Source organism: Balaenoptera borealis (genome assembly GCF_965194805.1).
Source record: "Balaenoptera borealis genome assembly, chromosome: 6".
Lineage (NCBI taxonomy): Eukaryota > Metazoa > Chordata > Mammalia > Artiodactyla > Balaenopteridae > Balaenoptera > Balaenoptera borealis.
In genome coordinates this window covers 60,410,474-60,435,023 of record NC_138863.1, presented here as the reverse complement: position 1 = coordinate 60,435,023, position 24,550 = coordinate 60,410,474, and the positions used below count along the sequence as shown (strand labels likewise).

At 40.0% G+C, this 24,550-nt stretch overlaps 1 protein-coding gene across 3 annotated transcripts in view; it reads left to right on the top strand.

The window, feature by feature from the left end:
- The window catches only part of RAPGEF4 (Rap guanine nucleotide exchange factor 4), a 308,486-nt gene that overhangs the window by 10,917 nt on the left and 273,019 nt on the right, over nucleotides 1-24,550 (top strand). The gene's annotated exons all lie outside the window — the stretch shown is intronic.

The following is a 24,550-nucleotide window of genomic DNA, read 5'->3' as shown; positions in this document are numbered from 1 at the left end:
TCTGTTCAAACCTCAGATGAAGGCATTAATGTCTTGCCTGGTGTTCAGGCTCTGACAGCCTTATTCTTCTACTTATTGATTGGCTACTTATTGAACATGTTACAGAAAAAGTTGAGTTCTTAAATCTTATATGTTTTCTTTATAAACTCTTTAAACAAACCTGAGATATAAGAAAGTTCTATCTCTCGGATCCCTTGCCACTACTTTTGTCACTCCTCTACCTTTCTCTTTCTCCCTGTGTCACACTCCTTTCCTCCTTCCTCAACCCAAATGTGCTGTAAGAAAAGGATATGATCTTAGTCCTCTCCTTTCCTACTGTTCATTCATTCATTCAGAGATTTTACTCTCCACTTCCCATGTGCCAGACATTCTTGCTGGGGATAGGTTATTAAGAAAAACTGACATGGATCCTGACCTCATGAATTTACATATTAGTTGGGAAGACATTAATTAATTCAGTCAGTCCTTCAAAAAACTGTTTGTTGAGTACCTACTGTATGCTGGTTACTGTTCCAGGTGATAAGGAATACAGTGGTGAACAAAACAGGAAAAGTTAGGTGGTAAAAAGGCTATGAGGCCAAAGGTAAGAGGATATGGAGTGATGGAGTCAGGGAACAGACACATCTATATTACAGTGTCAGATAGTGATAAGACTAATGAAGGAAAACAAAGTAGAGAACAGGGGAAAAAATTGAGGGGTGGTGGTGTTTTAGGGAGGGTAGGCAGGTTTCTGCAGAAGTCAAATATGATCAAAGACCTTGAATGAGCTGAGAGACCATCTAGTATGAATTTAAATTAGTGTAATCCATGCTTTACTAAATAGGTGGTTGAGGTATTTTAGAGAACATGGGTCAGGTAGTGCCTGTGATGAGGACAGAGGCTGAATACGTGTGGTAGTGCCCTTTTGTTCGGTTATAAGGCCTTATTTTGAGAAAATACCTGTAAGATAATAGAAAAAAAAATAATATATATATATATTGATTTCTGTCCCCTGTTCCTGGCACTGAGCTCCTGAAACTCTTGTCATTTCCTAAGTGATAAAAACACCAGGAGCATCTGTTGTCCTAATGTTTGTCTCTGATCCTGTTCCTGATGCAGGGCTCCTGAAACACTTGTAAATTTCTAAGTGATCAAAGTACTAAGAGCGTCTTTTGTTCTACTGACGCAACTCTGGGTGGGCTCCTGGATGGCTCCTGGATGGGGTCTGGTCACCAGAAAGACCAAGCCATGACTAGAAGCTTAGAATTTTCAGCCCTACCCACTCCATCCTCCAGGGAGGGGAGAGGGGCTGGAAATGGATTTAATAATTGATCATGGCTATGTTAGGAAGCCTCCATAAAATCCCAATAGTAGGGAGTTCAAAGAGCTTCCAAGTTGGTGAACACATCCACACCCGGGAGCATGACACACCCCAACTCCATAGGGACAGAAGATTCTGTACGCGGGATCTTCCAGACCTCACCCTATGTATCTGTTTATCTGGCTGTTCATCTATATCCTTTATCATATTCTTTAATAAACTGGTAAATGTAAGTAAGTGTTTCCCTGAGTTCTGTGAGTTCCTCTAGCTAACTAATCGAACCTGAGGAGAGGGTAGTTGGAACCTCTGATCTATAGCTTGATTGGTTAAAAACACAAGTGATAACCTGAGTTTGCCACTGGAATCTGGAATCGTGGTGGGGGGTGTGAAGCCGTGGGGGACTGAGCCCTTTACCTGTGAGATCTGATGCTATCTCTGGGTAGATAGTGTCAGAACTGAGTTAAATTGTAGGACACCCAGCTGGTATCAGAGACTTGCTTGCTGTTTTGGTGAACTCCCCTACCACATTTGGTGACCAGAAGTGTCAGAAGTGAAGCGTTCTGTGTGAGTAGTAAAGGAGACTCAGAGGAGAGAAACACAGTAGGGAAGAAGGAAGAAAGCTGAGTTTTTCATTTATAGTAACTAGAGCATATTATTGCTTTTGTGGATGTAATAGACAAAGGTAATTTCAGAAAACGGTGAAAAGGATAAATTCTGAAATTTTGGTTTCTCCTTCAAATATTGTTACTTAAAGGTATTTAAAATGCTGTTCATTTAGGTCTTCATTATACTAATTTTTGAGAAAAAAGAAAGCTATCCCTAGAGAATTGATGAGCACCATACAGATCAGGAAATGTGCTATAATTTAAATGAGTTTCGAAAGATACTGTGTATATGGTTTTGACCATGGATGCTGATGGCTGACTGATAGTGGTATCAACATCCCCATCCAACTGATGGACTTTTTGGTTTCATAGTTAGCCAGTTTAGTTTTATCAGTGATGAATTTTTCTGGTACCTCTGTGGGGTCAGTGTTCTCTTAAGACAAGCCTCTCAGACAAATACACCAGAGCAAGAAAACGGTCCTGAAAACCTATAAACTCTAGCAATTTTTCATGTTGAGAATTTGTTCACTCTCTCTTTTTTTTTTTTAAAGTGTTTGGTACTTTATTTTATTTATTTATTTATTTATTTATATTTGGCTGTGTTGGGTCTTCATTTCTGTGCGAGGGCTTTCTCTAGTTGTGGCAAGCAGGGGCCACTCTTCATCACGGTGTGCGGGCCTGTCACTATCGTGGCCTGTCTTGTTGTGGAGCACAGGCTCCAGACACGCAGGCTCAGTAGTTGTGGCTCACGGGCCTAGTTGCTCCGCGGCATGTGGGATCTTCCCAGACCAGGGCTTGAACCCGTGTCCCCTGCATTAGCAGGCAGATTCTCAACCACTGCGCCACCAGGGAAGCCCCTGTTCACTCTCTTAAGCAACTTTTCTATCATTATTCTACCATCTGCCTTTTGATAATGTTTTGTATTGAATTCTTATATTTTCCTCATCAACTAATTAGATGATATGGCAATATACTTGTAAATTTTTTCATGTCAAAAACTGAAGACAGCTTGAGAGTAGTTAAGTGTCTGTGTTGATGTTAAGGTAGTTGCATGCAGCAGACTCATTGTAAAATCTTCCTTGGTGGTACTTGAAGATCTGATTTGTGAGAGTTAGAGCTTTCTAATCAGTAACCAAGTTTTACATTTTATTTACGGAAAATAATTTAAATACTTAGACCAGGAATTCCTATTTAATTATCCAGGTCATCAGAGCATAAATGGGAAGCCCCCTATTGATACAAAAATGTGCAATTACAGAGAATACTGACGGGACCATATAATAAGGCGGCTTCATCTATAGGGCAGATCTCCGAAGCATGGCCAGACTTAGAGGCCACCTGGTTGACTGGGAATAGAAGACAGTTTTATTGTGCTCTTTCATCTTCTGTACATTATCAGCTTGTGAATGCACCTTATCTTTTCCTCAGTTGAATTTTCCACTATCTCTATTGTTTTGCTTCATACCTTTTCAGCACTTCATGGGATATTTATCTTAACAACTTTAGAGGCTCATTTTAGAATTCAACATTCAACAGATTATGGATATTAAAGTTCATTTAAAAAACACCCTTTGTATTTAGATGGTTAGTATGTTTTTGGCCTCTATCATTAGAAGTCCTAACCCAAAATAGCCACAGGAGAAACAAACAATGACACTGCCCCTCAGAGAAGCTTACAGAAATCAAAAGTGGACATTACTTAAGCCTGATATTGTTTGGGGTTACCTGAAAGAGAATCATAAAGTAGTCAAATTGCAAAATCGAAATAATTAAAAAATTTGTATATCTTATTCATCACTTTTAGGGAAAGAGTATAGGTATTAGGGAGAAGTGAGAGTGAACAGTAATAAAGTAAAACAATAGGATGGAATGATTTTTTAAATGCTGGAAAATTATCTAAAGGGAGCGTCTCTTCTTTCCGTTTTAGTCTGGCTAACCTTGGTTTTCTTTTATTTATTTACTTACTATTGATTTTTACCTGCCTGTAAAGAATTTTGCAGCCAAATTCTGCCACCGAAGAATGCCTCTACAAATAGACTAGCATTTGAATTTCTTTCTTTTGAATCAGGACAAGCAGCACAGGCATAAAATTGATTTTATGCGCTGACCTCTACTTACAATTATATAGCAGAAACTTCATCGACAGGAGTTTTATCTTGTAGGACTTCTACTGAATGAATTAAAAGAGATTTTAAAAAGTGAAGGGTGAGTAATAAAGGAAATTACAAGAGAGAAGAAAAACATGAAAAAGTCCCACTGTTGTTTAGATGCTAAAGCAGGCATCTGAGACAGCAGCACGACTCCTTGGTGTGACACGTGAGCAGTTGCTCTCACCACGTCCTTTTCTCTCCTTTGGTTTGTGAGAGCAGTTGCTGACTTGCAGCTGAGAGCTGACAGTAGGCACACACACCCTGCTTCTTTTTGAGAGTGTTACAAGTTGACACGTATTGACACGTCTTTCTCCTTCCCAGAGGGAATGACAGGAGCTTATGAAAGGTAATGAACTGTGAGTTGAAGTACATTTTAATTGGGGGCAAATCAAAGCATTTCTGGCTTATAATTATTAATTTATTTCTGCAAACCCTATCACCAGGAATAAATGGTCATAAAATTTTAGCGTGTTTTCCCTACAGTATTTTTGGCATGAGTATTTTTTAACCTGTTTGAGCTCATACTTTAAGATTTCATGCCTCTTAAAATTAAGCTTATAGGATGATCATTTTCCTAGATTATTAAAAGTTCTTTGTAAATATAATTTTTATTGGCTGAAATCATATGGATCGTATGGCATACATTTTTTCTTATTGTTGGACTATTAAGACATATAAAAATGATTGTTGCTGTTATCAGTGATGCCATCACCTTTTATATTCAGTTTTTCCTTTGTTTTAGATTACTTCCTTAGGATAGAGATATCCATAGAACTAAAATTAGTTAATGTGTGTGAAGAGGTTTAAGAGCTTTGATACATATCTTCAAATTACTTTTCATGAAGACGGTACGATAGCTGCTATTATCTGTATTTTACAAATAAGGAAACTGAGGTTTAGAAAAGTTAAATTATCCGTCCAGGGTCACAAGGCTGGTAAGTGCCAGGGACCAAGTTGGGATGAAACCCCACTGCCTTTCCACTATAATGGTGTTTCAAGTATGTTCCTTGTAATGTTCATAGACAGCACAAGGAAAAAAAGAGGCTCATGATAGAAAATGTGGGAAATGTTATTTGTGTCTTTTTTTTTTTTTACCATCTTTATTGGAGTATAATTGCTTTACAATGTTGTGTTAGTTTCTACTGTACAACAAAGTGAATCAGCCATATGTATACATATATCCCCATATCCCCTCCCTCTTGCATCTCCCTCCCACCCTCCCTCTCCCACCCCTCTAAGTGGTCACAAAGCACCAAGCTGATCTCCCTGTGTATTTGTGTCTTCTAACTGAGCCCTAATCCCAGCACACCTCCTCAGGGCATACCATTTCCCAAATATTTTGGCCAATTACATGTTTTCTAAATTATAATAACCTCAAATTACCCAGAGTTCTGAAAACCTGCTGAAACAAAGTTGATCAGACTGCTCTGTTTTAGAACACAAGATTAATTTCTGGATATACAACAATAAACAAATGGCTGAAAGCCAAACAGGATAGTTATTTACAGTGAGTCTTCAGTTATTCAGCATCATAGAGAAGTTAAGTTCAAGTTTAATTGGAATAAATCTCAAGTTTATCCCAATTAATCCTCCAAACTTGGTGTAATTTAGTAATTCTGGTGGAAATGGTATTTAATGGTATTTATAAGTGGTATTTAATATAACTCCTTTTCTAAAGTATGCTGAGTATCATTTTCCTTTTACTTAATGATTGAGGCTCAATGTATTGAACACATTAGCATCCTGTATTATAATAACGGCGATTTTGAAGTACGTGGATTATGCTTCAATACCAAATGCCCCAGTGTTGCTTTGTGTTTTTTTTTTAAAGTTCTGCCTTTTTTTGTTTTACTTGCCTGACTCTCCCCTACCGCCCAGAAGCCGTCACTCCTTGCTTGCTGCCCTCTAGGTGTCTGTCCTGTCTCCTTCCCTTGCACAAACGTAGTATCCTGCTTTTGATCCTTTGGACTTAGAATCCAGGTTAACCAAGTTTATTGGAGCTGTATGTATAATATGAGGGCATACATTTTGCTCCCAAGGATTTCTCTTCTGAGTAAAGTGTACGAATTTCAGAGTTTTAGTATTTTTAGGCCTCAATTTTGGTTATACAAAGCCTTTTAAACTTAGGTGCTACATGATCTCACTTCTATGATTTTTTTTTAAACTGAGATTTCCAGATACATATCCTCTGAATAGTTGAGGAATTAAAGTAATGAGGTAATTCCTTTAATCAAAACATATTTATTGAATCCTTAGGAAACACTTTCTAGGTGCCTAGGATTCTTCAATGAGCAAAACAGAAGAGCCCCGCTCTCATATAGCTTATATTCTAACAGTGGAAATAGGTAAAAAAAAATACTATAAACATGAAATAAATTATATGTTATGTTTGGAGGTAATATGTTATGGAAAAAAACAATAACAGCAAAAAACAAATTGAGCCCAGTGAGAGATCAAGTGTGCTAGTGGGGGTGGTGTAGATTGTAGTAGTACATAGGTTGGTTAGAATATGGTTTACTGGAAAAGAGTGATTTTAGCAAAGAGGTAAGGGAGTTAACCAATCATGTGTTTAGGGTAAGAACATCCCAGCAATGGGAGCAGCCAGTGCAAAGGTCCTGGTGTGGGTGCATGTGTGGATTGCTCCAAGAAAAGTGAGGAGGCTATTGTGGGTAAAAGGAAGTGAGCCAGGCAAAGAGTAGGGGAGGAAGTCAGAGAATGAGGGTAGATCATGTAGGGACTTGACAGCTATTATAAAGGGCTTGGCTTTTACTCTGAATCAAACAGGGAGCCACTGAAGGGTTTAGAGCAGAGGAATGACATAACCCTATTTGAATTTTCACAAAATCACTGTGATAGCAATGTTAAGAAGATGCTCTGGGGGATGGGGCAATGATAGAAGAAGGGAGACTTTTACTAGGAAGCTCTTGCAGTAATCCAGGTGAAAGATGATGGTGGTTTGGATTAGAGTGACAGCAGTGGAAATGATGAGAAGAGGCAGAATACATTTTGGAGGTAGAACCAATAGAACTTGCTCATGAATTGAATGTGGGAATGTGCGAGAAAGAGGAGTCAGGGATAAATCTAAGGTTTGGGCAATTGGAAGGATGGTGGGGCCATCTGTTGTGACGGGGAAGGCTATAGGTAGGGCAAGTTTGAAGGGAAAGAGGAGTGCAATTTTGGACATTTGGAGTTTGAGAAGTCTATTAGACATTCAGTTGGAGATGTTGAGTAGGAAATTGGATATGTGACTCTGGAGTTTGGAAGAGAGGTCTGAGCTGGAGATAGAAATTTGGGAATCATTAATACATAGATGGTACTTAAAGCCGTGAGATTGGAGAACATCAAAGAAGTGACTGTTAAAGAGAAGAGGACCAACAATTAAGTCCTGCCATCTTCCAACAAGAGTTCAAGGGGAGGGGCCATCAAAAGAAGCTGTGTAGGAGTGACTAATGAGGTAGGAGGAAAACAAGGTAACGTGGAATGTGTCTTGAAAGGCAAGTGGAGACGTTTCCAAATATTCATGTAGATCATGACAAAACATTGGGAAAAAGAAAGACCACAATCTGGGTTTGCATTTGAAGTTTTATATTTTATAGATGACACAGCTAATAGGTCTACTTTTCCAGCCTGGTTAGCAGTTGGGTGAGTCACACACTCTGTGCCAGTTCTTGGAATGTTGTTGTGAGGAAGACAGCAGGACTGAAAACTAAAATAAAATATCTCACACACAAGGTGCAGGGCAAATGCATAGCCTGTGGCTCAAACTAGACTGAGATCATCCACCTAAAATGTAGGCGAATGGCAAAGTCCAGGTAAGGAAAGATGAAAAATCATGGTATAGAGGTGTGGAGGACAAGTGGTAGGATAATATGAATGCAATTATGAAAACATAGAGTGTTATTTTTCAGTAACAGTTGGAGAAAAGGGCAGGGAGTCAACATCACTATGATAAATACTGAACAGCAAGGGAGCAAACTATCACAGCTGAGGCATGCGGGCTGCTGTGAAACTCAGAAGTGATGTTATCAATAAAGCCAGAGTTGGGAAGTGATTAACAAATAAACAACATATGGCACAATTGTTGCCATGTCCCTGGAAACATGTCCTCTCTGGAGATAGTGTGCCTCTGTAAATGAGTTTCTGGTTGGTGCACATTTGCTTTTGATACATATGGCAGTTGTGAAATTGTAACTACCCCGTTACAAACGCTGCTAAAAAGACAGCTATAAAGTTCTGGTTCTGGACAAATGGACTCAGTTCTCCTTATTTCTCCCACTAAGTGCAACTATAAACCCTGGACATTATATAAAAAACGAACAGGAAAAGACTCTGCATGGTGGAGAGAAGGCAGACTGGCTTGGGATCTCTCCATCTGAAGAATCACATAGTGGTGAGTTCCTTGAGTTCTCTTTTTGCCTCATGTATCCCAGACTGGGTGCTGGAGGAGACAGTGTTCCAGAAATGCCAGTCAATACAGACAAAAATTATGCCACAAGAAAAGCCTGCTGTCTCCAGGATAAGAAAAGAGGTAGTTCAGTAAGACAGAAAACTTTTAGATAATAACTGCTCTACTTTAAACAAACACCACAGAAAAAACTGCGGGCTTAGTCCCACTCCTATCAGCAAAGATCAAGCGTGGAGTCTACACTTTCACTCTTGCCTGACTGTGATGAAGCAGCTCTTCCCACCTAGATTTTAAAGTAGTTATCATAAAAATGCTTCAATGAGCAATTATGAACATACTGGAAAAAACAGAATATCTAAGCAAAGAAATAGAAAGCCTTAGCAGAGAAATATAAGAAATAAAGAAGACCCAAATGGAAATCTGAGAACTGAAAAATATAGTAACTGAAATTAAAAACTCAATAGATGGCTCAACAACAGAGTGGGTAAGACAGAGGAAAGAATTAGTGAACTCAAAGATAGAACAATATAAATTACCCAATCTGAACAACAGAGAGAAAATAGACTGAAAAAAAGAACAGAGACTCAGGGGTCTGTGGCAGTGTAACAGAAGATCTAACATTTGTGTCCCTTAGACTATTGGAAGGAGAGTAGAAAGAGAATGGTGCTGAAAAATTGCTAGAAGAAATAATGGCTGAATATTTACCAAATTTGGCAAAAGAAATAAACCTACCAATTCAAGAAGCTGAGTGAACCCCAACCAGGGTAAACCCAAAGAAATCCATGCCAAGTTAATCAAACTTGTGAAAACTAAAGACAAAGAAAAAAAAAAACCAAAACTTAGAAGCAGCAAGAGGGAAAGGATACCTTACCTATAGGGAGAAAACAGTCAGAATGACAATGGATTTCTCATGGAGCTCAGAATGAAGTGCAACAACATTTTTCAAGTGCTGAAAGAAAAGAATTGTCAACCCAGATTCTATACTCAGTGAAAATAACCTTCAGGAATGAAGGGGAAATCAAGACATTCTCAGATAAAGGAAAACTAGGAGGATTGTCAACAGCAGACCTACTCTAAAAAAGTGGCTAAAGGAAGATGAGAAAAAAGGAATCTTGGAATATCAGGAAGGAAGAAGGAACAATGGAAAGAGTAAAAATATGAGGCCCAGGAGAAAAGTGATTGAGTTAAAGCTGCATAACCTGAAAACGGAAATGCACAAGGAGATCAGCGGATACTAGGATGGTAACTCTCAATGCAAGTGCCCTCCTGTTTCCACTGTCTATACAAAACATGCTGCTTTTACCTAGGTACCGGAATCTCATCTTTTAAAGAAGCCATCCAAAGATGCTCTTGCACTACCCACCTTGGGTATATGAGTGATGTTAAATGATGAGTGTGGACGGTCTCTTCTGTTTCCTGTCTTATATCCAGCAGGAATATAAGGGAGGAGTAGGACTCCTCCTTTTTCAGCCGCCCCACATGCAGACTCACCTACTGAGGTATAGACTACCCTCACCTTGGCTTCCCCTGTTTCTTCCTCCAGACTGTGGGGAGGGTGGTACCCTAATCACTGACGACTACACTCTTTACGGAGTCCCAAAAGTGGTTAAAAAATGTTCTTTGGCCAAGGGACCTGCCTTCCACTCAGCCCTCATTCTCACTCTGTCAGTTCAGCTGATAATTATTAATTATTAACGAACTGGGATTTTTGGAATTCCAGAGGCTGAATTTGTCTGTAGAAAGAGGCCTTCTCTCTGGGACGGGGGCTCCACTTGTCCCCCATTAGAAACAGTGGACAGAAGAAGAGGTGGCCAATAATGGACACTCCCAGCTGGTGAGCGACAACTCCATCTCCCCGTGGCTTCAGGCTTCCAACATCCCTACCTTGTATTTGGACCATATCACCATCTAACACAAGATCATAGATGGGAATCTCTTGATGTAAATTGGGCAGTAGACATCTTTGCCTGTGCATTGGTCCACTGTCTTAGTTGTTGTGCAGATAGAGAAAGGACAAGTGGACCAGTGACAAAACCTTGGCTCTGTACCTGGTAGGCCTCTGCTCTGAGTGACTGAGGGATACACAGCGAGATAACAGTGTGCCTGTGAGACCATGGAGGCCAGTGTGCTGAATGTCAGTGTTTCCTTCTAGTTAGTAAAGAAGGAAAGGCTTTATCTTATTTTTTTGAAACCAAGATCTCCCAGAGGAGAGAAAGAAAATAATTTTTTGAAAGGGTTCTTTGTAAAACCTTTGTGCTATGCATATGAATCCATTAACCTTATGTCGAGTAATGCACTATGTGTGACCCTAATGCCTGGGGTTCATTCTTGCAAAGGGAACAGAGAACATGCTTGGGACCCAGACACGGAACGAGTAGTCAGAGAAGTGTTTAGCATATTTTCATACGTGGTATGAAGGGCTACATCAGGCTCTGAGAACATAAACAGGGGTCCTGAGTCTGGGAAATCAGATCAGATTTCCCCAGAGTAGGTGACATGAAAGTAGTAAACAGAAGCAGGAGTAGATGAGAGAACAGCAGAGGGTCAAATGTATTCAATACATTTGAGTATCATCTCATCCAGGTGATGCATTCCCTGCTCTTGAGAAGCCCCCATTTATCCAAGAATACATAAATTGTGAATTGATTATTTTGACTCAGTGACATATGGATTAGGAAAAAATGACCCATAAATTTCTATGGCTAGATAATACAGGCAGATATTTTGAAGGAATTTGTAATAAATAATTAATGTTGACTATCCCAGTTTTATGTAATGAAAATATTATCTAGTTTGTCCTTTTTTTTAAACCTTTTTTTTTGTTGGTATATGTTACAAAATTTTAAGTGTATACATTCATGTCCTTTTTTTTTGGTGTTTTTTGATCATGCTAAGAAAGAAACTCTGTATGCAAATTAATGGAAATACCACTCAACTTGTAAAAAGCAATAGTAACTACCATTACATGGTTCAAGTCTTTCTTATTCACCCTTAAGCACACTTTCTCTCCTTACATACTTACTCCACAAAATTTTACTTGTGCCAGGTAAAATTTTATTTGGTGGTTGAATAAACATGGAACCTGCAGAAGTACATTCCAAAAATCCTGCATTCCTACATAGGTTGGTGAATTCCCTGCTTTTATTTTGTTTGGTTTTTCAGTGGAAATTCAGTCAAATAGTAGATGTGATCTTATCTGTCCAATAAAAGGGCAAGAGTGAGTGCAGATCCTGTGAGATACAGCTGGAAGTCTTCACTTTGGATGCCTGTGGAAAGGACCTTAATTTAAAAGCATCCGTGGCTGAACGTAGGAAAGTATTGACCTGCCCTTTTTGTGGGGACTCTTTTGGAGAGTCATGCTCTATGATGCGTGGACACGGGGTCTGTCTAAGGTGCCTCCTCCTTGGTCATGGAGGCCGACAAAAGGCTTATTATCTGTCTAGAGTGTTTTTAGTTTGGTGGAAGAAGCAAATTGGCACCAGGCAAAGAGTTGGAGCTGGCACTGGACGATGGCCTGTGAATTTGCCCTAATGGGGAATTTCTATGTGACCGTGTATTCATTTCCTCCAGCTGCTGTAGCAAATTAAAACAAACTGGGTGGCTTAAAACAGTAGACATTTATCGTCTTACGATTCTGGAGGTTAGTAGTCCAAAATCAGGTGTCAGCATGGCCACGCTCCCTCTAAAGGCGCTGGGGGATGTTCCTTCCTTGCTTCTTTCTAATGGTTGCCAGCAGTCCTCTGCCTCCATCAGAACATGGTCTTCTTTCCTCTGAGTCTGTCTTTGTGCATCCTTTCCTCTTCTTATAAGGACACCAATAACATTGGATTTAGGGCCCACCCTAGTTCAGTATGACCTCATCTTAACTAATTCCATCTCCAAAGATACTATTTCCAAAGAAAGTCACAGTCTGAGTTCTGGTGGATGTGAATTTTTGAGAAACACTCTTCAACCTGGTATAGACAGTGATAGAAAAACTCAGGAAAGAAGTGACCTGTTCCATTTGCCTGAACTATTTTGAAGACCTCTGTTTGATATTCTATAAACCTAACTGCTGTTTCACTTGTATAAGGAGAGAGAGAACCAAGGTGATCTTTTTGTGCCCAGTGCCTTGCCATCTCTCAGATACAGAGGATCCAGATCAACAGATCACCATGGCCCCGGGGAGGCTGGTAGTGAGATGAAAATGTTTAGCCCATGTTGAGTATGCAGTGCTGAAGTTCTGTGTGTATATGACTCTGGGTCCAGCCATGGCCAATGACTTCCTCATATCTTCTAATGATATGAGGAGCATCAGATGTGGGTCTGTCCAGCAGAGTTGACCAGAGAACCCGGAGATATTCATCTCTACTGCTTGTGGACCGGGTTCCCTTCTCTTCTGGCGGCCACTGTTAGGAGGTAGAGGTGGGAGAGACAGCTGAATGGGTTGTGGGTGTCTGCAGGGAATCTACATATTGTTAAGGAACTTTCCCTGTATCTTCAGACCTTGGGTTCTGGGTTGTGAGCTGAAGGGGAGGACATGAAGTGGCTGTTGGTTCTGAACCCTGGGTGTAGCCAGACTTGCAGAAGGTGGGTATTTTCCTGGACTGAGATCTGAAAGCTGTTTTGTTTTTCAGTGCCCCATGTGAATTAGAGTTCTTGTCCTTTTGCAGTGGGCTTATCATTTCTGATTAAACAAGATATTTTACAAATCTGTTATATGCTAGAATATTTTTAGTTCAGTTGAGGAACTGCATTTTCACTTTTATTTATATGTTTATCAAAAACAGCTTTATTGAGATAGAAGGTCACACAATAAAGTACACATATCTAAATTATATACAATTTGGTATGTTGTGGCTTATGTATACATTTATGAAACCATCACCACAATCAAGATAGTGAACAAACTCACCACCCTAAATTCTCCCATGCCCCTAATATTCTCTGCCTTCAGCCCCTCCCCACCCCCTCTCATCCCCAAGCAACAACTGATTTGCTTTTGTCACTAGAGATTAGTTTGCATTTTCTAGAGATTTATATAAGTGGAATCATTCAATAAGTAGTCTTTTGTGGGTGGCTCTTTTCACTCAGCATAATTGTTTTGAGATTTACCAATGTTGCTGTATGTATCAATAGCTCATATCTTTTCATTTCTGAGTAGTTCTCCACTGCATGGATATACAGAATTGGTTCTCCAAACATCTGTTGATGGACATTTGGATTATTTCCAGTTTGGGGGCTGATACAAATGAAACTACTATGAATATTCATCTAAAAAATATAACAGACAACTTACCATAGAGAAGTGTAAAAATAAAATATGTACACCAAAGAACCCATACTATTCCCCTTTTTCCAGAGAAGCTGTTCTGCAAAGGTTCCCTGTGAGCTAGTTATTGCTAAAACCAGGTAACATTTTTAGGTCCTTATATTATATTACTTCTGTAGCATAAGACTTCTTGACCATCCCCTCCTGCCGACTCCTCCACCCTCAGCTTCCATCACTTTGTTTGATCTAACTCTTCCCTAGCCAATACTAACTCATTCCCTGTCTTTGTTATAGCACCAACATGTGTGTGTTCCTTTCTTTTTTTTTGTCATTTTCTTTTTTAGTGTTTCAAACTTCTTGTTACTGATTATTGTTTTCTCTTTCTCCTTTTCCCAGTTTGTGTTTGAAATTCATTGATAGCTGACTTAGAGATAACATTTTTTAAATTCTTGCACCTTTCATGTCTATGGACACTTATTTCTAAGGTGTTGAAAATTTTTTAAAAAGGAAGTTGGCAACATGATCACTTGTCTTTGTTTTCTGAGAAAGCAAAAAAATAAAAAAAGTGTTCCATGGGGTTCCATTTTCAGCTTGTTTTTCTTATTAGGCAGTTTTCTCTCTCTGAACAATCTTGTTTCCCTCATGGATTTGACTGACATGTGTCTGCTGATGACTCCCAAGTCTGAATCTCTAGCCCAGCTCTGCTGACTTCAGGCTTCCTGATAGTTCTGTTGTCTCTTGTTGTTGAAAATTCATAACCAAGTTTTATTTGTTTGTTCATGTGTTTGTTTTTAACCCTCAGTCAGCATCCATGTGAATATATGTTTAGTCTATTCCATTATAAGGATTTGGGGGAAATCACTTACATTCCTACTTTTGTAGAGCTGCTTAATCACATTAACCTCTGTTTTTCAGTCAGTTCAGCCATGCTTTTTGAGCACAGTACTATCTGTTTCTTGATGGAATTGTTTGATAGGAACATCTTTTCAGCTTGTCTGCCTCTTTTTTGGCCAAAAAGAGATTTGAACCTAGCTGTTGGGCAGTGTTTTGTTTTGTTTTGTTTTTTACCACATTTTCTTCTATCCTGTGAGTTTCACCTTCCAAGATAATTCTGAAACAATCCACAAGGAAAGCTACAAGCAAATTTCTGCATTTTCTTGTTTGGTTTAGTTTTTGATTGTCCTGCTTTTAGCCAAGTCTGCTGTCTTGAGCTGCAAAAATTCTGGCAACTTTCCTTCAAAGTGTGAATAATTGGCTTTTGGATGTTGTTATAAGAGTCGTAGTTTTGTGTAGTTATAGCTCACGATTTTCCCACCCAAGATATAAAAAGGTTTGGGCTCATTTGTATCTCCACAAAGATAAAACCTCTCTCTGAAATAAACATATAAATACATCCTATGTTTTTTGGACCTACTTTTGTGTGTAGCACGAAATGACTGTGGTCTGGATCTGCCAGCATCTTCACTGCTGAGTGCATCGTGGAAAGCTTACAGGGTGACATGAGGTGCCACGGTCTTCAGTGATTCATGATGTTTTGATGCATGTGTATTTTTTATGGGCTAGGACAAAATGTACACACTGTGTGTGCACAGACAGGTCCAATTCTCTACCCCGTGAAATCTTGGGAGCTATTAAAGTCAGGGAGCTCAGGGTCATTGAAAGAATGAATGCACCAGCAGGCAGTCATTCCTACCAAAAAACACATTGAATCCATTTTAAAATGTAAAGAAAATAATACATCGGGATACTCTCTAAACAGAAAATGGAGCTACTTTTAGTTTTGTGTTTATAAACAAAATATTTGGCTTACCACATTTTTGAGCAATTCCGGTAGGAAGTTGCACTAATTTGTGGGAGCCAGTAGGTTTTTCTGCAGCCAAAAGGGGGAAAAAAAGCTTCTATGGATTCATCAAGAAATCACACTTGCCGGCATGAACACTCGGGCGGAAGAGTGCCAGCTGTACGAGCTGGTGACGTTAGCATAATCAGTTCTCGCCGAAGACGTTGCTCGCTGTTCCGGCACCACAGTGCTGCTGCTGGGGGTTCCCATCGAACTCTAAAGTACCAAATGTGCAGTAGTTTTGCTGCACATAAAAATATTTATGGCCTCCTGGTTTTCATGAGAAAATGTGACATTGGCCAATATGGAAAGCCAGACATCTACTGCATATTCATGTGATAAATCCTTTTAAAAATTCAAAAACGCAGAACTTTTCTTCTCGGAAATCTTTCGGTAAAATTGATGCTTAGGGTAGAAGCATCTTCTTTATCCTGCAGCTCTCTGTGCCTCCTCACACAGCACTGAATGCCACCCGGGACGATGAACTCTGCCCGGAGAAGCACAGACATAGCAGTAAGGGACACGGGCTTGGGATCACCATTTCCATTTCCTGTATGTAAATGTAGAACAAATCTTTTTAAAAAAATTTTATGGAAGTATAGTTGATTTACAGTGTTGTGTTAATTTCTGCTATTCAGCAAAGTGATTCAGTTATACAGACATACATATATCTGTATTCTTTTTCATATTCTTTTCCGTTATGGTTTATCACAGGATATTGAATATAGTTCCGTGTCCTATAAAGCAGGACCTCATTGTTTATCCATCCCATATATAATAGTTTGCATCTGCTAATCCCAAACTCCCAATCCTTCCCTCCCCTTGGCAACCACAAGTCACAAGGTTTTCCTGATAAAATACAAGACACCCAGTTAAATTTGAATTTCAGATAAAGGACAGCACATTTTAAAATATTAAGTATGTCTTGATTATTGCAATAGGACATATCAATATGTATACTAAAAACGTATTCATTGTTTATTTGAAATTCAACTATAAGTGGGTGTCCTGTATTTGTATTTGCAGAATCTGGTAACTCTAGGCTTACCACACTCTTCACACAAAGGATGCTGTTTAGGGGTGGGAGATCCACTTCAACAAGGTGCTCGGAGAGTGGATTAATAAACTGCTCATGACTGACCACAGATAGTTTAACTTCCTTCTAAAGAGGGTGGCACCAGTTGAATGTAAGTTTAGTTTTTGTTGGCGCTGTTCTTGGTGGTGTGTGTATGCACAGCCACTTTTGTCTATTGAGCAGGATATCTCAACAAATCTGGGCCATGGCTGAGCTGCTTGAGGGAACAGAGGCCATGGCTGAGCTGCTTGAGGGCTGCCACTGGCTTGTCCTCCTCCTCTGCCTTCCTTGAAGCTGTGCTCAGCCTCTCTGCTAAGTAAACTGTGAACCAATAGTTGGAGAAAGTGTGTAGTGTCTCCCAATTATCAGCCAGCCTGGGGCAGTCACACGTCTCTGGATGGCCCTGATTGAAAATGTGGTGGTGAAGAGTGCAGTCAATAGACCGGGTTCCAGTTCTGGGCTACCCCCACCAGCTGAGATTTGGGGGAAGTTACTGAGTACTTCCAAGCTCAGTTTTCCCCACCTGCAAGATAATAATACCTACCTTATAAGGCTAATAGGAGGATTACATGAGTTAATATATATAAAGCAAGTACATTGATTGGACCCTAATAAGAACACAATAAATGCCAGTTGCTATTTTTACTGCTATTTCCCAAAACACAGTGCATATGCAAGGTTATATTATAGTTGTTTACCAAAGGGTCTTTCTTATTTGAATGTTCACAGTTTGAGGAGAGGGAATATGTTCTGTTCATGTGTGTCCACAGCATAATGACATGGTGACATGCAGTGGGCACTGGGTGAATGTTAAGTTGAAGAAAGTTGACATCTATTGTCCCCGTGGATTTAGGAAATAACATCCCTCCCCTCCCATTGGTTCCTTAGCAGTCATAATTACAGAACCAGTTCTCTAGGCCAGAACTTCCTAAGAAGTTACAGTCTTTTTATGTCTAAGAGACTGATTCCCTCAGCCTTTGGGGTGGCCTGAACTTCAGCAGATGGCTTGGGGCCATGTATCAGTTTATCCCAGTAATTTTCTGTGAGGGCCATGAATTTAAAAAAGGTTGGGAGGCACTGTTCTAGGCTATAGAACATTCAATTGTTACAAAATAATACATGTAGTTTGGTCCAATTTTTAAAAAATAAAACAGTTTTATATTTTAGCTAGCTAGCGTGCTAGATAAAGATTGGAAAGATATACAGTGGATTGAGGTTGTTTGGGGAGGTTATAACTGTGGGTGATTTTTTCCCCTAATGTTTTCTCCAAATGCATTTCAGTAATTAAGAGAGGATAAACCCTCATAAATGTTATTTTAAAAACATTTTTAAAAATATTCATTTACATGCACCTACAGGTTAAGTAAATGGAAAGGCCTAACGATGATGTAAGGTAGATACAGTTGTTATATTGTAAACAACAGAGCAGCCTTCAGTGGGGGTTAAGTAATTTTACACATTTAATTCATGAAGAAAAATGTCTCTTTCTCAAGGAAAAATAAAAAGCTGTTCATCCAGTAGAAAGTAATAATTGTTGAAACTCAGACACTAATGCAAAGAGATTTTTTGAGTTCAGAGGATAAAAATAAACGTTTAAAATAGAATAAAAGTTTATTTTAAAATTCATTACAAAATGAATTTAATGAATCAACAATTCATTAAATATTTAATATGTTTGTTGAATGAATAAATGAATAACCAAGCACCTACTATGTGTCAGGCACTGCACTAGTCATATGTGGTCCTATGCTAAAGTTGCCCAGGGTCTGGGGGAAGAGTCAACTTTGTTTCCTTAACATTTTGTGTTCTGTATTCACTTGTACTGGTTGTAGGATTACTTGTAGTGAATTGCAAGGACCTTCTTTCTAAATCTGCTCAGCACCCAGGTCTTCCAGGAAATGTCAATAGCCACTCTTTGATCTCTTTCTTGGATTAAACTCATTAGATTGACTTCCATCGGAACGGCTGGATTGTTCTCCCTTTCATTCAGTAATCTTGGCCCACCCAGAAATGCAGTGCCACTTTTTGCACATTTACATCGGTTTTTTTTCAAGTGTGAAATGAATTTATTACTGATATGATAATGTTACCAAACCAAACTTGGGTCCTCTTGCTCGTGCAGTAAAGCCAATCTACTGACACTGGTTGTGGTGAAGGAAAGTACAGCATTTATTTCAGGGTGCCAAGCAAGGAGAACAGGCAGCTCATGATCAAAAGACCTGAACTCCCTGATGGCTTTCAGGGAAGGGGTTTTAAAGGCAGTGTGGGGCTTCCCTGGTGGCGCAGTGTTTGGGGGTCTGCCTGCCAATGCGGGGGACACGGGTTCGGGCCCTGGTCTGGGAAGATCCCACGTGCCGCGGAGTGACTGAGCCCGTGAGCCACGATTGCTGAGCCTGCGCGTCTGGAGCCTGTGCTCCGCAACAGGAGAGGCCGCGATAGTGGGAGGCCCGCGCACCGTGATGAAGAGTGGCCCCCACTTGCCACAACTGGAGAAAGCCCTCGCACAGAAGCGAAGACCCAACACAGCCATAAATTAAAAAAAAATAAAAATAAAAAATAAAGGCAGTGTGAGGGAGGGGGCTGCAGGGTGCGTGATCAGCTCGTGCACAGTTCTCAGATTGGTTGGCATCAAGGTGAAGTTTCAAGCATCACCAACCTTCTGGTTTCAACCAGTCCAGGGTCTATGTTCTTGTGGTCAGCAGTTTTCATCTGGTGGAGGTCTGCTTCCTGTAAAAACAGCTTAGGAATGTGTGTCAGGCCTTTGTCCATACCTTTCAGGGAACTGGGAGTTTGGTGATTCTGCTATGTGGTGGATTTATAGCCTAAATTGTTACCAATTTCTCGGCCCAACAGCTATTCTTTGTTTCTACATCTTCATATTTCCTAATCATTAACTGTTTTTAAAAAAATTATTTATTTTATTCATTTTATCTTTGGCCACGTTGGGTCTTCATTGCTGTGTGCAGGCTTTCTCTAGTTGTGGCGAGCAGGGGCTACTCTTCATTGTGGTGCTCGGGCTTCTTACTGAGGTGGCTTCTCTTGTTGAGTCAGCCTTTTACTTCAAAAGACAAGGGCACAGGGGCTTATACACAGTTTCAATAATTAGCCATGTTCTCTCTTATAAAGGTAACAATTACTCTTGTAATATATAAAATAGTATATATAGTTTAAAAAAGGTACAATTCATCTAAGTAAAGTACTGTCACAACTTTTAAGAAAAACAAATATTTCTTTTGAAAAAATGCAACAATTAATGACAAGGATAAGTCAAATTACTAACGTACTCTAGGAAAGAGGCTACATTTGCATCCTGAACTGCATGCGAACCTGCACAAGGGTTACAACTGTGGAACACTCCAATCAAGACTAGTCCTTAAAGGACCAAGCAGGGCACCAAATTATGAAAAGAGCCAGAGGCTTCCTGATAAGGAGTCTGCCAACCAAAAAATTCGTTTAATTCTGTCATTAATAACAGTGTTATCTGCACCTGTAAATACTTCCTTTACTCCTGCTAGAAATGATCATAACATTTCTAAGGGGGGAAAAAACACATTCTTAGATTTATTTTAAGCCATCCATGAGGAGGTAGGATCTGGGGGAAAAAAAACCTGGACAAGTTAATGGTTATATCAGAAAGCCTGCAATATTAGATCTTAATGGAGACAAAACCAAACGGTAATAATAAACTTAACAGTCCCAGCCACTAGGGTTTCTCTGCTCTATGAGTCCATCGTGCCTCCTCAGAGTACCTGACTCAGTGAAAGAACGACCACAGGAAGCACAGGAGTGTGGTTTCTCTCCAGTATGGCTGCCCTGATGGCTTTGCAGGGATTCCAGCTGGGTGAAGGTCCCTCCACATTCAACACAGTAGAAGGGGTGCCCTCCACGGTGTGTTTGTCAGTGTCTTTTGAACCAGACCAGCTGGACAAAGGACATACCATATTCTTGGCACTTGTATGGCTTGTCCTGTGGATAAATCACCTTATATTTGGATAGAAGGTTTGGTTTGCAGAAACCCTTACGACAAACAGGACAGATGTATGGTTTGGAGCCTTCCTTTTCTGTGTTTCTGTCATCTGAGCTGTGATGGTTCAGGCGCACAGTGGACCCGGGAGAGCACTCTGAAATGGATGTGGGAAATGGTACATTGGTTTTCAAGATCATTCCTGTTGGCTTGGCACTTTCTTTCCCATAGAAGTTCACAGGTATCTGAAAAATCCAGATCTTTTACTGTATAAGATGGTATATTAGTATTAGAAGGAATCAATATTGTAAGCAAGTGATCATGCCACATGATAACAAACCATAATTATAAACACATATAGAGAACTTACTATTTTAATTAAATAAAGCTGCAATAAAAATGATCTGGCACCTTTCATGATTTACATATTTGTTCTTGAACAGCATTGTAATTAGGGACAAATGGTTCATATGATGTTCAAATAAATGACTATAATTAGGATTACTTTCATGCAGTCAAGCCACATTTTTAGTTTTCCTTATTCAATGTACCCTTTCATCATCTTCGCACACCCACTTACGCTTGCAGATGAGAAAAGACAGTCCGGAACCTTACTCATCAACAGCTGGAGGGCCTTTGTTCTCCATCTCTCCCTGCTCCAGCCTTGAGGGTCCCTGTGTCCTCTTCCTGTGCCTCCCCTGCCATCCCAACGCCCACACTCCAACACCAACACCTTTTCAATCAGAGCTGTGTCCTGCTCTGGTCCTGCTGTCCTGGAGCTGGGGAACCAGGCTGCAGAAGCTCTAAAGCCAGAAGAATGGGGATTACCTAGTGACATGGGGAGGGAGACAAACTGATCACATAATCACTGTTCAGTGACTATAGGAATCAGCTTTGCATCCCTGATATCTAGGAGGGCACCTGCAGAAAGGTAGAAAGAGGAAGGCTATCCAAGTAAGGGACGTGTATAATGTATTGTCCAAACCAGGATACTTTTGAGAGTGAATAGGGACACTATTAATGGTTTCACGGGGACTGTAGGTATAAGCCATGACTTATAAGTCCCAGGAAAAACTGGACTTAGTGTCACCTTACTTCTAAGTGGGCATTGCAGGGAGAAGGGGAAGAGAGTTATGGCTGTTGTCACACCTGAATGAACATGACAAGTGGAGTCCTAAAGCTCTATTTAATTAGTCTCCCTACCTTTTATTCCTTTCTCCTCCAGTTCATTCCCTGCTAGCAGACTAATTTTCCAAAATGATGGCTCTGATTTTTTCAGTCCCCTTAAAATCTCTGCTGGTCCCCCATGGTTAGCAGAATAAAGTCTGTACTCTCACTGGCTGGCATTCCAGTCCTGCCCTTAATAGGGGTCCAATCTTATTTCTTAGTTTTACTCTTTGAGAAGCCATTGGAACTTCAAACCATTGGATCTACTGGCTACTCTTGGCCCATAATTTCTTACCTCCATGCCTTTGCTCATGCTTTAGCATCCTGTTGCTTGGAAACCTTCTACCCTCTGTTTGTGCTTGTACAATTTCTGCCCATTCTCCATGACCCAGCTCAAATTTCAGCTAAAATGCTGTGGGAAGCTGACAACTGGAAGAAAAAAGTTCTCTGTGAAGCCTTATCTACTCACTCTTTCTCGTCTAGCTCTGAACCCCTAGGAGTCTCTATATAGACCTCTGTGTACCTCTATGTGGACCCATATGACTGCATTCATCCTTGCATTTTCATCACTTAGATAGAGGTCTTAGATCCTCTTAGAGATCAGAAGTTGTTTCAGGGTAGAATCAAAGTCTTATTCTTCCTGTAATTCTCAGAAAACTTTACATTGTACTTTGCACTTGGTTGACATGCAGCAGACTTGTTGAATGAAAGAGATTAGAGCCTGAAACTCAGAATTCTGATGCCCTTTATCTCTGCTTGGGTGAAGAAAAACTGTAGGACAAAGGTACTTCCTGTTTTGCTTGCTCAGAGACTTGGGGCTGGGATGGGTGTGAACATCTGATTCTTGCTGGCCCTGAGGACTGGCTCCCTGTTCCTCACAGGAGGGCTATAGGAGGTGGACCAGCATCTGGCATTTGGGAAGTCTGTTATGACCTCTCAAGCTAGAGCTTGTGTCTTTGGTGTAGACGGGGAGTCACAACATCCTATTACTAAATGGACCATACATGACCATAATAAGACCCCTTTCTGATATTGGTGTTGGCCAGCTACTTGTCCTTTGGGAACTCATTCTCTAGGCATCGTATTGCCTGAGTAGTCATAACTGCTGGATGCAGTAATTCAAATCTTGCCTGAAATTATATGCAAGGCCGGCTTTCTTTTTATTACGTCAGCATTCTAGATACTAGGCTACCTGGCCTGGACTATTAATTCTGATCACTTTGAAAACCAAAATGACTAACAGCAAAAAGAAAAACTGTCAAATTGAATCTTCATCCCTAACTAATCATAATCCCTGCCATATGTCCTTGGCACAAATCATGTTGCTGCCTGGGGCGTTTCATTCTCTGCAGTGAGGCGTGCTGGAAATTTGTGTTGGTGAGGACTGCTCTTGCCATTTTACACTCTGAAGGGGTACCAGAAGCAGTTTCCCAGACGAATGAAATTCAAGGCATCTGTTTTCCCTGGCATTTGTAGTGTTGAAACTATGGAAATGAGGTGTCTTAGACTTGGTGGGTATGACAAAAGGTTTTAGTCTAACAAAAATTTGTCAAGAAATTATATTCAATATTTTCTCTGCTATCCAACTCTAGACTTATTTAACAGCCTACTCACTATTAAAGCCTGAGCACTGTGAAAGGAAAGTTTGACTATATCTGTAAGAACTGCATCCTACCATGCATTAAGAAGTGTTCGGTTTACTAATAACTTTAGCTGATGGGACCCTATACTATATAATCTTTAGTTTATAGGCCATGGCCAGCTAAACCATACAGAGAACATCATTCCAACCAAATTCCTGAGTGCATTTTGCCTTAGCAACAGATCTGGAAGGCCCAGTCTCATTTTGGTTAAGATATGTAGATTCTGAGCTGCAAAGTAATTATAGGGCAGCACTTGACATAGTACCCTGATTTATTTTTACTTATTATTTATTTATTAGCTCAGTAAATAACTCCTCTTAGAACCTAGGCTTTTCTAAAGATGAACAGAATCTCAGAGATAATTTAGGTCCACAGCTCCCTTTTGGATATGAGGAAGCCAAGGCCCAGGGAGGTTAAGCAACTTGCTCAAGGTAGTACAGCTTGTTAGTGGTAGTGATAATGTTAAGTGACATAGTATCACTTCTACCGCATTCTACTGGTCACAGGGTCAGCCTAGATTCATGAGGAGGGGAAATAAGTCCCACTTCTTGATGGAGATAATGACAAAGCATTTGTGGCTATCTTTAATACACCATACTCATAAAGAAGAAATTTTGTTTTGTAACATTTTAGACTCTCTGGAGGTAATTACTGCCATTTTAATTGGAAAATTTTTAGCCATTCTTTCCTCAAATATATTTTTTTCGTATTTTTTCTCTTTTTATCTTCTGAGACTTCAATTACATATATATTAAACTCTTGTTATTATCCAGTAGATCATCAAGTCTCTGTTCATTTTTTTTTAATCCTTTTTTTCTCTCCATGTTTCAGTTTTGGATAATTTCTACTCTTTGCCTTAAGGTTCACTGATTTGTTTTTCCACAGAGCCCAATCTACTCTTTTTTTTTTTTTTAACATCTTTATTGGAGTATGATTGCTTTATAATGCTGTGTTAGTTTCTGCTGTATAACAAAGTGAATCAGCTATATGCATACGTATATCCCCATATCCCCTCCCTCTTGCATCTCCCTCCCGCCCTCCTTAACCCACCCCTCTAGGTGGGCACTGAGGGCACTGAGGCAGGGCACTGAGCTGATCTCCCTGTGCTATGTGGCTGCTTCCCACTAGCTATCTATTTTACATTTGGTAG